Below are 13,266 nucleotides of genomic sequence, written 5' to 3' on the forward strand. Positions count from 1 at the left end.
TGCTTCACAAAGTACTATTCATAGTTCATATATCATTAATGTCCATCCTATTTTTTTGTCCACCATTTCTTAAACATCTTGAAATAACTGATGCTAATTAATAATAAACTTTTTGCTGGAAAAAAATCAAATTTGTCTAATTATCGTTTAAATATTTTATTAATATGGTCTAAGAAGCTTTTAAGTGATATCATAGTTTAATTTATTAGTTTTTTTTTAATTTTTAGAGGTTTTTGTATTTAAGATCTTTTTCCATATTAAGCTTCTATTTCTTTCATAGAATTGATATATATCTATATATATATATATATATATATCATAAAAATTACCATTAAATCAGTTTTACTTATTTATTCTTTTGTTTTAACGAAAATACACTTTTAAATAATTTAATTTAAAATAAAATTATATATTAATTTGCTGTATTTTAACAATTTCATTGATTTAATTAATTTTATTTGGTGGATAACTTAAAAAGTTTTCATATGAATCGGGGAAAGTAAGCTTATGTTGTTATATTATATTTATTTTGTGTATATAGAATCTATATATAATGCTAGTGTAATAAAGAAAGAACATTATTTTTTTGTAACTTCAAAAAGATACATTATTACAATTTGAAATGAATCAAAATTGAATAAAATGGTAATTAAATATTTGTAAATCTAATTGTTTAGTTGGATTCTCATGAAAAAAAAATCGATTGGTTAAACAAATGTTTCAAAATTTGTTGTGGTATTGTTTTGTCTATAAATTATAAAATTTATTGAATTAATATATTTAATTATTGCATCCTTAAATAATATTTTATTAAGACATTAGAAAAATATGTTTTGAGTTGTTTTGTCAAATTGTACAAAAATCTATGCTTTTTCATATTTGTAACTTCAAAAAGATACATTATGAAAATTTGAAATTAATAAAAATAGAATAAAATGGCAATTAAATATTTGTAAATCTAATTTTTTTTATCTTGTTTAGTTGGATTCTCATGAAAAAAAATCGATAGGTTAAACAAATGTTTCAAAATTTGTTGTGTTATTGTTTTGTCTATAAATTACAAAATTTATTGAATTAATATATTTAATTATTGCACCCTTAAATAATATTTTATTAAGACATTAGAGAAGTATGTTTTGAGTTGTTTTGTCAAAATTTTACAAAAATCTATGCTTTTTCATATTTGTCACGAAAATTTATATGTTAAACTTACTTTTACAAAATTCTTAACTTTGTCACGAAAACAAAAATCTATGCTTTTTCATATTTGTCAACGTTCTCACACTTTCTAAGAATATATTAGCTTAGTCACTTACTTATTTTTTTTTTACAAAACAAAGTATCGGAGTCTTGAAAGTTGAATTCATATTATTGTAAATGTACATAAGAGTTTGTGATTATATACTTAGTGGTTCTTGTATATGTGTCCAAGAAAGTTTCAATGGCTTAGTGGTAACTGTCATATATATATATCATACTAACCCGTGTTCGATTCTCACCTTCGTATTGTTTTTTTATTTTTTACGAAAAATAAATGAGATGACATGGCAATTTCAGGTTCTCTAATTGGTTGATTTTTTTATCCTATGTGGACACCCTCTCCATGGTTTATATCTCCCTTTTAGTATAGTATAGATTATGTGTAGAATTGATTAATTTTTACTTTTTAAAAATATTTGTTAAGATATAGATTATGATAATATACTTGGTAGTCAAACTAAAATTTAAACATATAACTACATAGTGTTCGATTGAATCCGATTTAATCAAAAATCATCCAAACCATTATAATCACCTTATAAATATATTTTTTCATATCGTTTCATATTGAAGACTAATAAATTATCTGTTAATATGAATTGCTAGTTAAATAAGTCATTATAAAATAATTTTTGTTTAAAATTGTAATTTCTGTAATCCTACCATTAAATCGATTTCAGTATTCTTTATGGTAACTAGATTTTTTAACCGCGCTACGCGCGGATAAGATATTATATGTATTTCTCAAGTCTAAAAAATAATGTATAATATTGTATTATATTATTTAAAAAATATAAAATATGACTACATAACATAAATATAATTTTTAAATTTTCTTTGTGGAAATTTGTTTGATTGTTGTACTTGATTCACATATTTGCATAGATATTTGTGATAGATGAATAACTATATTTTTATTATCAGTAAATAATATATATTTATTATATAATATAAGAAAAATAAAATTATTTACTTTTTAAACAAACTTGTCTCATATTGGGGACTCGGTTATAGACATATCATATACGAATGAGACATTTTTACAGTTATCAATCTTCTTAACATTGAAAAAACAAATCTACATATCAAAACAATATCTCATACGATCTATTTGTGGAATAATTACTCTGAAGAAATTGAATTTAGGCATCAAAAAAGACTGAAAATGTATGTGCATATATGTTATCTAAGTCTGCTTCACAAAGTACTATTCATAGTTCATATATCATTAATGTCCATCCTATTTTTTTGTCCACCATTTCTTAAACATCTTGAAATAACTGATGCTAATTAATAATAAACTTTTTACTGGAAAAAAAATCAAATTTGTCTAATTATCGCTTAAATATTTTATTAATATGGTCTAAGAAGCTTTTAAGTGATATCATAGTTTAATTTATTAGTTTTTTTGTTAATTTTTAGAGGTTTTTGTATTTAAGATTTTTTTCCATATTAAGCTTCTATTTCTTTCACAGAATTGATATATATATATATATATATATATATATATATATATATATATCATAAAATTACCATCAAATCAGTTTTACTTATTTATTATTTTGTTTTAACAAAAATACACTTTTTAAATAATTTAATTTAAAATAAAATTATATATTAATTTGCTGTATTTTAACAATTTCATTGATTTAATTAATTTGCTTTGGTGGATAACTTAAAAATTTTCATATGAATCGGGGAAAGTAAATTTATGTTGTTATATTATATTTATTTTGTGTATATAGAATCTATATATAATTCTAGTGTAATAAAGAAAGAACATTATTTTTTTGTAACTTCAAAAAGATACATTATTACAATTTAAAATGAATCAAAATTGAAGAAAATGGTAATTAAATATTTGTAAATCTAATTGTTTAGTTGGATTCTCATGAAAAAAAAATCGATTGGTTAAACAAATGTTTCAAAATTTGTTGTGGTATTGTTTTGTCTATAAATTATAAAATTTATTGAATTAATATATTTAATTATTGCATCCTTAAATAATATTTTATTAAGACATTAGAAAAATATGTTTTGAGTTGTTTTGTCAAATTGTACAAAAATCTATGCTTTTTCATATTTGTAACTTCAAAAAGATACATTATGATAATTTGAAATTAATCAAAATTGAATAAAATGGTAATTAAATATTTGTAAATCTAATTATTTTTTTATCTTGTTTAGTTGGATTCTCATGAAAAAAAATCGATAGGTTAAACAAATGTTTCAAAATTTGTTGTGTTATTGTTTTGTCTATAAATTACAAAATTTATTGAATTAATATATTTAATTATTGCACCCTTAAATAATATTTTATTAAGACATTAGAGAAGTATGTTATGAGTTGTTTTGTCAAAATTTTACAAAAATCTATGTTTTTTCATATTTGTCACGAAAATTTATATGTTAAACTTACTTTTACAAAATTCTTAACTTTGTCACGAAAACAAAAAATATGCTTTTTCATACTTGTCAACGTTCTCACACTTTCTAAGAATATATTAGCTTAGTCACTTACTTATTTTTTTTTACAAAATAAAGTATCGGAGTCTTGAAAGTTGAATTCATATTATTGTAAATGTACATAAGAGTTTGTGATTATATACTTAGTGGTTCTTGTATATGTGTCCAAGAAAGTTTCAATGGCTTAGTGGTAACTGTCCTATATATATATCATACTAACCCGGGTTCGATTCTCACCTTCGCATTGTTTTTTTATTTTTTACGAAAAAAATGAGATGACATGGCAATTTCGGGTTCTCTGATTGGTTGATTTTTCTATCCTATGTGGACACCCTCTCCATGGCTTATATCCCCCTTTTAGTATAGTATAGATATGGGTTATGCTCCGATTTCAACTAACCGGTTAAGTATATTTTTCAATCAACAATTTTGAATGAGTTATATTAAACAATTCGTAACAAACACAAAGTGGTTTAGACTTCCAAACCAAAATAGAGTATTAATTGCAACAAAGTCACGCTTTATAAATGTTTTAAATAAGGAAAATGACAATTAATGCTGAAAATTAGGATTCATTACTTTTCAGTGGCATTCACTTATCAATCAAGAAATAAAATGAGAATATAAGTTTTAGATGGAATGTCCACGAAGGCGAAAATAATCAGCCAATGAGAAATTATATTTTTGTCATGTCACCTACTCTATTTGTTTTTACAAACTGATCATTTAACTCTTTACTTAAACAATTATAACCGAAAATATGTTTTTAGTGAAATATATTATTTATATAAATATAATTATATTTTTTATTTACATAATAGTTTGTAAAATGATAGACTATGAATTTGACTCATTTTCATCCATAGTTTATAAGTGTTTTTACTTATAATTATATTATTAGAGAGTCTATTTATTATATTTATAAGATCAAGAATGTTTTGAAGATAAGTGATGATTTTGGAGCGTTTTGGAGATATTTGGAGAAAGCACCCGAGATAACATCGAGATCGACTATCGGTCGATATTGAAGAGCTGGAATCGATCGATGCACAAGACATGGTGTCGATCGACAGCGAAGCGCGCAGGAAACCCGTTTGGTTACATCCAACTTGAAGCCCAAGATTTCACCATTTTACAAGATTGCCCCTGACGAGTTTTACCCTAATTAATATAAGCTTTGCCGCCATGTTAGAGGCAAAGTGTGCTTTCTTTGTGTTGCATTGTTTTATTGATAGATAGGAGAGAAGATCCAAAGTTATAATTTGTGATTGGAACTCCATTGATATCTATTTTATCTATTCTATGAAGTTTTTATACTTAACCATTGTTATGAATTGCTTAGCCATGTCTGAGTAGTCCTCTTGTTAGATTTTAGGGTTTAAATAGGTTAGGAGGGATTAGTTCCAACTATAGATTGCTGAGTTGTGATAATCATCTTTAGGATTGTTCATTAATGTTTGTTTCTAGATTAGCTACCTAGAACCTGCCCTTGCATAGATTGATAAAAGCCATAGTTTTATTCTCATCCTGAAAACATTCTAATAGAGCTATGTTTCTTGCTATGAGCAAGGCGAGAGCTGATCTAGTGAACTTAGTAAGCATTCATTCAACATGTGCATAAAGCTTGACTAGAGCGCGTTGATCAATATCATACTTGAATATGTGGTGAACATGATAGGAACAAAGAAGCTTTCCAGATGAAGCTTGATGGTGTCTACTATCCATTGAATGATAGTATAAGTTGGCTAACTACTTGCATGGAGGAGATGAAGAAGGACATAGCCAGAATTCAGAACGCGACCGGCACTGCTCGACCGCCATCGATCGACAAAAGACAACCCCAATCAATCGACAACAGACAATCACCAACGCTCGACAGACACCATCACGCATCGATCGACAACCGCTTGGCCGCATCGATCGACACCAATCCGCCACGCCCACACACAATGAAGTCTCGACCGAATTTCCACACCAGAGAAGAGATAGATCAGTTGATAGAAGGGATCTACAGAGCTCTGAAACTACAGAGGAGAGGCTTGATGGGAGATGTGATGACATCTATTTTCCTATGGATCTTACAATCAGTGCATTGACCTCCAAGGTCAAAGCTATACAAGGGGAGTTGGTGGAGATTCAGAGTTACATTGCGAGTCGACCAGAAGCATCGTTATCGATCGACAGACCCAATAACAAATCGATCGACACCCACAATTCAACATCGATCGACAGTAATAGAAACTGAGGCCAGCTAGTTCCAAAGACGACATCCGACATGTCCAACACACCTTACCATGGAAAGGAGATCTCAGCTGACACTTATGCCGCACTTACCAGGCATCAATTCAACCTTGAGAGTCTTGGTGAAAAATTGCAGAGAATTGAAAACACAACTGCAACAATGAAGGATAAATGGCGCAGAGGGGATGAAGCAATGAGAGACTTCACTGGTACATGGTTTAACAAGCGCAAAGAAGAAATGGATACTTGTTTTCCAACAAGTCCCAGTTCTCAACACTACTAACCAAAACACCTCCAAAGTCAAGCTAAATGACTATAACAAAGCGCTGAGTGGGAGGCAACCCACTATTAGGTAATATTTATTAAGTTTTTATTAATTTACTATTTATGGTGGTTTTTATTTATTGCAGGTCATAAAAAAAAAAAACAAAAAGAAGATCCGAGTAGACGATTGCCATCTGTATCGACCGATGCGAACAAGTCGACATCGATCGACATTGCCTTACCTGCGTCGACCGACATCAACATAGTTACATCGGTCGACATCTATTCCGGTCTGGTATATCGTTCATACTTGTTACATTGAGTCCTTATGATTTATTTTTAACTATAACTCTGACTGAATTTACACTGAGGACAATGTAGTTTAAGTCTGGGGGGAGGTTTACTGATATTTATTTACTTATTAGTCTTATTAAAAATGTTTTCAAATTAAGTTATTATTGAGTCAAGAAGGAGGATTATGAACTTATTGATTTTGCTAGATATCTAACCACTTTTTAGCACCATTCTAGACTTACTGATTGCAGATGGTACTAAAGATACTAAAGTGGATCAACCTGTCAACTAATCACTCTTGCTAAGATTGTTTTGAAGGAACCAAAGCTGACCTCCAACACTAAACCTGACACAACTGCTTGTCTTGGGGCGTGGTATACATGGGATCGGATTCTTTAAACAAGTCTGGAAGGTAAAGCCTTGTGTATATAGATTTATCACCCTTTCTCTCTCTAGTTTCGAAATATTAAAAAAAATATTTATTATTATACTAGAGATTTATTAGGAAGGAATTCGAACAGGACTTGGCGGCTACAACCATTAAGGCTTGCTTCATAAGAATTTCATAGGTAAAGGATTAGAATATGACTTGGCGGCTACAACCATTAAGGTTTGTTTCACAAAAAATCCTAGGATATAAGTAAAAAAGAAGTGCACAGGACTTGGTGGCAACCACCATTAAAGCTTGATTCATGGAAGCCTGTCCAATCTTGGTTAATGATCTTGCATATAAGCAGACTTTGACCAAGAGAGAAAATTAGTAGAGAGAGATGATAGGAACTAATGTTTACCTGCATGTCCAGACACTTGTTTGAAAGTCCTAGAATCCTGTGATCGATACTCCCAAGGTAAAGCATTCACTTTTATTTTATGCTAAGAAATGAGGTTGGTAGAGGGGAATGAAAGACAAGATTATGCTAAGTTGTTGGCTAGATGAATTTTATTGCTAAGCTAGGATATGATATGATGTACTTTTGTGATTAGGACTTCTTAGATGTGGATTGCAATATTGTAAAAGTGATGATTCTAAGTTTTAAATCATGTGAGTCCCTGCTGTTTTTAAAACCTCTTTCAAAGAGACTTCCTGTTTGTTTTGGGGGAGTTGATAGACTATGGATTTGACCCATTTTCATCCATAGTTTATAGGTGTTTTTACTAATAATTATATTATTATAGTCTATTTATTATATTTATAAGATCAGGAATGTTTTGGAGATAAGTGATGATTTTAGAGCGTTTTGGAGATATTTGGAGCAAGCACCCGAGATGACCATCGAGATCGACTATCGGTCGATATTGGAGAGCTCGAATCGATCGATGCACAAGACATGGTGTCGATCGACAGCGAAGCGCGCAGGAAGCCCGTTTGGTCACAACCAACTTGAAGCCCAAGATTTTACTATTTTACAAGATTGCCCCTGACGAGTTTTACCCTAATTATATAAGCTTTGCGGCCATGTTAGAGGCAAAGTATGTTTTCTTTGTGTTTCATTGTTTTATTGATAGATAAGAGAGAATATCCAAATTTATAATTTGTGATTGGAACTCCATTGATATCTATTTTATCTATTCTATGAAGTTTTTATACTTAACCATTGTTATGAATTGCTTAGTCATGTCTGAGTAGTTCTCTTGTTAGATTTTAGGGTTTAAATAGGTTAGGAGGGATTATCTCCAACTATAGATTGCTAAGTTGTGATAATCATCTTTAGGATTGTTCATTAATGCTTGTTTCTAGATTAGCTACCTAGAACCTGCCCTTGGATAGATTGATAAAAGCCATAGCTTTATTCTCATCCTGAAAACATTCTAATAAAGCTATGTTTCTTGCTATGAGCAAGGAGAAAGCTGATCTAGTGAGCTTAGTAAGCATTCATTCAACCTACGCATAAAGCTTGACTAGAGCGCGTCGATCGATATCATACTTGAATAATCGATCGACGGTGCAAAAGGTGTATCGATCGATACGCCCATTGGAATATCGATCGACACTTTCTATAGATCAATAGAACGAGAGTTGAGATCATAGATCTAGTTAATAGACAACAAGTCAATGCCCGCAAGAGCCGAAAGACTTGTTGATCAAATAGTTGAGCTTTACATTATCATGCATGCAACTCATTAGGCATCTATAGGATTATAATTTCAATTTTCCTGAATAAAAACCCTAAGTCTAGCTATTTCCTTTTTAAGCACCAAACCCCCAAAAAAACCTGCTATTGAACAAACATTTGTTCAATATAAAACTGCAATTTACTTTTAAAACTCTTAAAAAATCTTTGCTTAACAAATCATTTTAGAATCCCTAGGTTCCCTAGCTCCCTGTGAATTCGATCCCTAAATACTACAACTCGATCTCTTATTTAAGAGAATATAAATCACTCCTTAGGGTAATTTGAGTGGTATCATAAAGAAATATTTAGTGTAAATAATATCATAATTTTATAAAATACTAAAATAAATTGGGTTGGTTTTCAACTTTCACAAATAAAAATTATTATTTGTAAACTTAGAAAAGAATATACCAAAATTATTCTTTTTAAAGAGAGAAAATAGAAAAATACATCGGAGACAAATCCATCTTTATTATGAAATTCCTCTGTTTTAGAGAAAAAAATAGAGGAATATATTGGAGATGATCTAAGGCATGGTCGACGTAAATGATCGACGTTGAGATTTCAGCTTTTCTGATTCTTACTATTCTAATGTTTCAATATAATGTGAATATTTCCTTTGATTTATAATATAATGGTTTAAAAATATTTTTTGTTTCACTATATAAATTGTTTTTATATTTCAATGTAACTTTATACTTATTGGATATTGTGTGGCCAATTAAATTATGTAAATTACTGTGTAATTGATTAGATTTATATATTAAATGATAGTTTTCTAAATTAATAACTTTTAAATATTACAGATTTTAATTAAAACTGGAGGATATAAGCCTCAGATAGAGTGTCCACGTAAGCGAAAATAATCGGCCAATGAGAAACTATATTTTTGTCAAGTCACCTCCTCTATTTGTTTTTACAAAATGATCTTTTAACTTTTTACTTAAACAATTATAATCGAAAATATTTTTTTAGTGAAATATATTATTTATATAAATATAATTATATTTTTTATTTACATAATAGTTTGTAAAGAAATATTTAGTGTAAATAATATCATAATTTTATAAAATATTAAAATAAATTGGGCTGGTTTTCAACTTTCACAAATAAAAAATATTATTTGTAAACTTAGAAAAGAATATATCAAGAATATTGCTTTTTAAGAGAGAAAATAGAAAAATACATTGGAGACAAATTCATCTCTATTATGAAATTCCTCTATTTTAGAGGAAAAAATAGAGAAATACATTGGAGATGGTCTAAGGCATGGCCGGCGTAAATGATCGATGTTGAGATTTCAGCTTTTCTGATTCTTACTATTCTAATGTTTCAATATAATTTGAAAATTCATTTTGTTTTATAATATAATGATTTAAAAGTATTTTTTGTTTCACTATATAAATTATTTTTATATTTCAATGTAACTTTATATTTATTGGATATTGTGTGGCCAATTAAATTATGTAAATTACTTTGTAATTGATTAAATTTATATATTAAATGACAGTTTTCTAAAGTAATAACTCTTAAATATTACAGATTTTAATTAAAACTGGTTACATTTTGAAACATATAGAGTAATCTATAAACTAACTCTATATAGATATGATGACAAAATTATATAGTGGTCACACCTTGAATTTCTCTCATATTGTGCATTCCTAATTGAAAGGAGATAATCAACATCTAATATTATGTTACTCTCAGTATATTAGAAATGGTTGTTCCCAAGAGCCCGATCTAACCGACACTTAACATCTTGTCCCTTTTTTCTGTCACTCCATGATAGAGTATTACCGAGACTGGGAAATTCCAGCAAACCACAGTTGACTATCATATTATTAAAAGCCAAAAAAGAATCTGTGTGTCGTAGAACACCACCTTATTTCTCATGGTTCCTGGTGATCTCATTTAAATCACCAATAATAAACCAAGGATCATCCCGAGAGATACTAATTCTCGCCATTCTTTCTCAGATGTGGTCACGTAAATTTTGATTTGGTTCCCTGTATATAAAAAGGATAAAAATATTTGCTTCCTGGTGCTTTATACTCCATCTCTACATCAATGATTCAATTATTGAATGAGATAATAGTCACCTGGTAACTGGAATCATAAAAAAGAGCTAATCCCCCACTTCTACCTATAGGATCCTTTGGAGATGACTATAACCGAAATGAAACCGAAAAGATTGTACAAAGTCGAATTTTTGCTTTGTCTCAGAAAGAAAAATAAAAGCTGACTGGTGCTTTGACCAAATCTCCGAAGATAACTAATAGTCCAATGACGGTCAAGACCTTGGCAATTCCAACTCAAAATTTTCATTTATACACCAGTCTAAAGAACACTGAAAACAAATGAAATTGATGATGTAGTGTCATCAGTTCGGCCATACATATCCGTTGAGCAACACCACCTGTTTGACAAACCACAACCATAACCATAACCCGAGGCATCACCTACCATCCATACATACAGATGCTACTTATGAGATATAAGTTAAAAGAAAGCCGTACAACGTGAAGTTCATAGACTTTATACAAGTATAGACCATCCAATGAAATAACTGAAAAAAGGACCTTTCTCTGAAACAAAACAACGGTGGTACTTCTATATTCAAAAAAATTTAGCAACCTAAGCCACCATAAAACACGCTTCTCTTAGTTCCTCACACAGATTCTAAACGCACAGGCATACCAAACCTTACTCCTGAGTTGTGTACCAAACCAAACCGTATAGGATGAACCATACATACACTTTTGTCTCCACAAATACCAAAACTCCAGCCAATTCATCAGAAAAAATCTCATTGTATAAATGATTATCATAACCTTAACGCCTTGATTCTTGTACGTGCACCATATAATCTCAGGAAGGTACAAGCCTTGCATATTCCGACAGTAGTGGAACCCAAAGTAATGTGAAAAAAACAGCATATAGTCATAAACTGACACCAATAGAGCACCGTACTTATACCAAAACAAAGCCAATTATTATTAAACCTTACTGACCACTTACACACCAACAAGAAATGATCAGAAACATACCACACCTGATGAATATCTTCCAGACATGCGGTTAAAAAGACCAAACAACTAGGACCAGACTCGATTCTAAAGGATTTCATAGATGAATCCAACATTATTCAAACCAGGAAACTCAAAATAAAAACACTCAAAACCAGAACCTTACTCTGCTGACTTCTTCGGCTTAAGGGGAGGTTTCTGGAAGCCTTTATCGCGCACCTTAGATGCCGCCTTGGACAGTAACTTCTTACGTGGAGAGACGAAGGGCTGTGCTACACGCTTCTTGGACTGACTTCCCTTCGCAGCTACCCACTCTTTGCTTCTTTCTTCTTAGCCGCTTCCTCATCCTCATCATTCATCTGAGCCTCCACATCCACCTGAGCCTCTGCGCCGTCTTGAATGACCGCCATATCAATATTATCACCCAATTCTTGAACTCCAGCAGCTAGCTCTTCTTCCTCCATGAAGTCTGTGATCTCACCCTGTTCCCATTCCTCTATGTTCTCATCCTCCTCCACCAGGAGCTCAGAATCTGATAGTAACACACCTTCTATCATCAAGTTAGCCTCATGCAAAGCCTGAGAATGCAAGTTCTCATCAGACAACTCCAAAACCTCTCCACTGTCCGCGCTCTCCCCCGCAACCTTCGATTCCTCTTTCATATCGATCCCATTTACTTGAGCAGCAGCTGGGCCATCTGGACCTGAGTCCTCGAACAACAAAGCTTTGCGAGTCTTGGAAGACGTCCCAGTTCCTTGTACTGGTAACACAGAACCATCCCCAGCAGGCGACTTAGGGACACTTTTAAAAGCATCAAGCATAAGCTTCGTTGAGTCTCTCAGCTGGTCACCTTCACCATTCCGGGGGTTATTGGAAGCCCCTAGACTGCACACCAGGCCTGCGGCCACCATATCCCGTATGTCTTCCTTGGAAAGTGGATCCCTCACCATAGCCCCTTGAGAACTTGCCTCCATAAGGATGATAAGAATCTTCCTGGCGAAATGGCCCTTGATTATCTCTAGCGATACCTTGGCCTTTATCCCCACCTCTGAACCCTTGATAACGTGATTGTTGTCCAGATCCACGTTCATCCCTCTGCCTGGTGCCATTAGCCACAACCGCTTTATAGCTTGTGGCGTTAGCTCTCTCCGTTCCATCAGTTACTGGTTCCCTTTTCGTGGAGCTTACAGTTTCTTCTTGAAAGAGTCTCGGGCAACGAGACTGATCATGAGTCAAGCTCAAGCATTCCTTACAAAAACCGTAAAGCTTCTCATATCGTAGCGCCACCAGAATCTCCACACCTTCCTCGGGCTCAATAGCCACAGAGAAAACCAACGGCTTAAAGCCATCAATGAACGAGATCCACCGGACCCTGAACCTGACCAATAGCATCACCCACGCTCTGGAAGATCGGAGCCGCTCTGAACTGGAGTGGAATGTCCAGCAAACGGACCCATAATGTAATCTTTGATGGGTAGTTCGGTTCGAGCACCAGCTTCCACCTAACCAGAGACAACATCCAATAGTCAAAATGGAAGGGCTCCATCTTGAGGACCTCCACAATATCTTCCTCCACGTCAAAGCTAAACTGGAACTTT

The sequence above is a fragment of the Brassica napus genome, unplaced genomic scaffold (assembly GCF_020379485.1).
Source record: "Brassica napus cultivar Da-Ae unplaced genomic scaffold, Da-Ae ScsIHWf_124;HRSCAF=222, whole genome shotgun sequence".
Lineage (NCBI taxonomy): Eukaryota > Viridiplantae > Streptophyta > Magnoliopsida > Brassicales > Brassicaceae > Brassica > Brassica napus.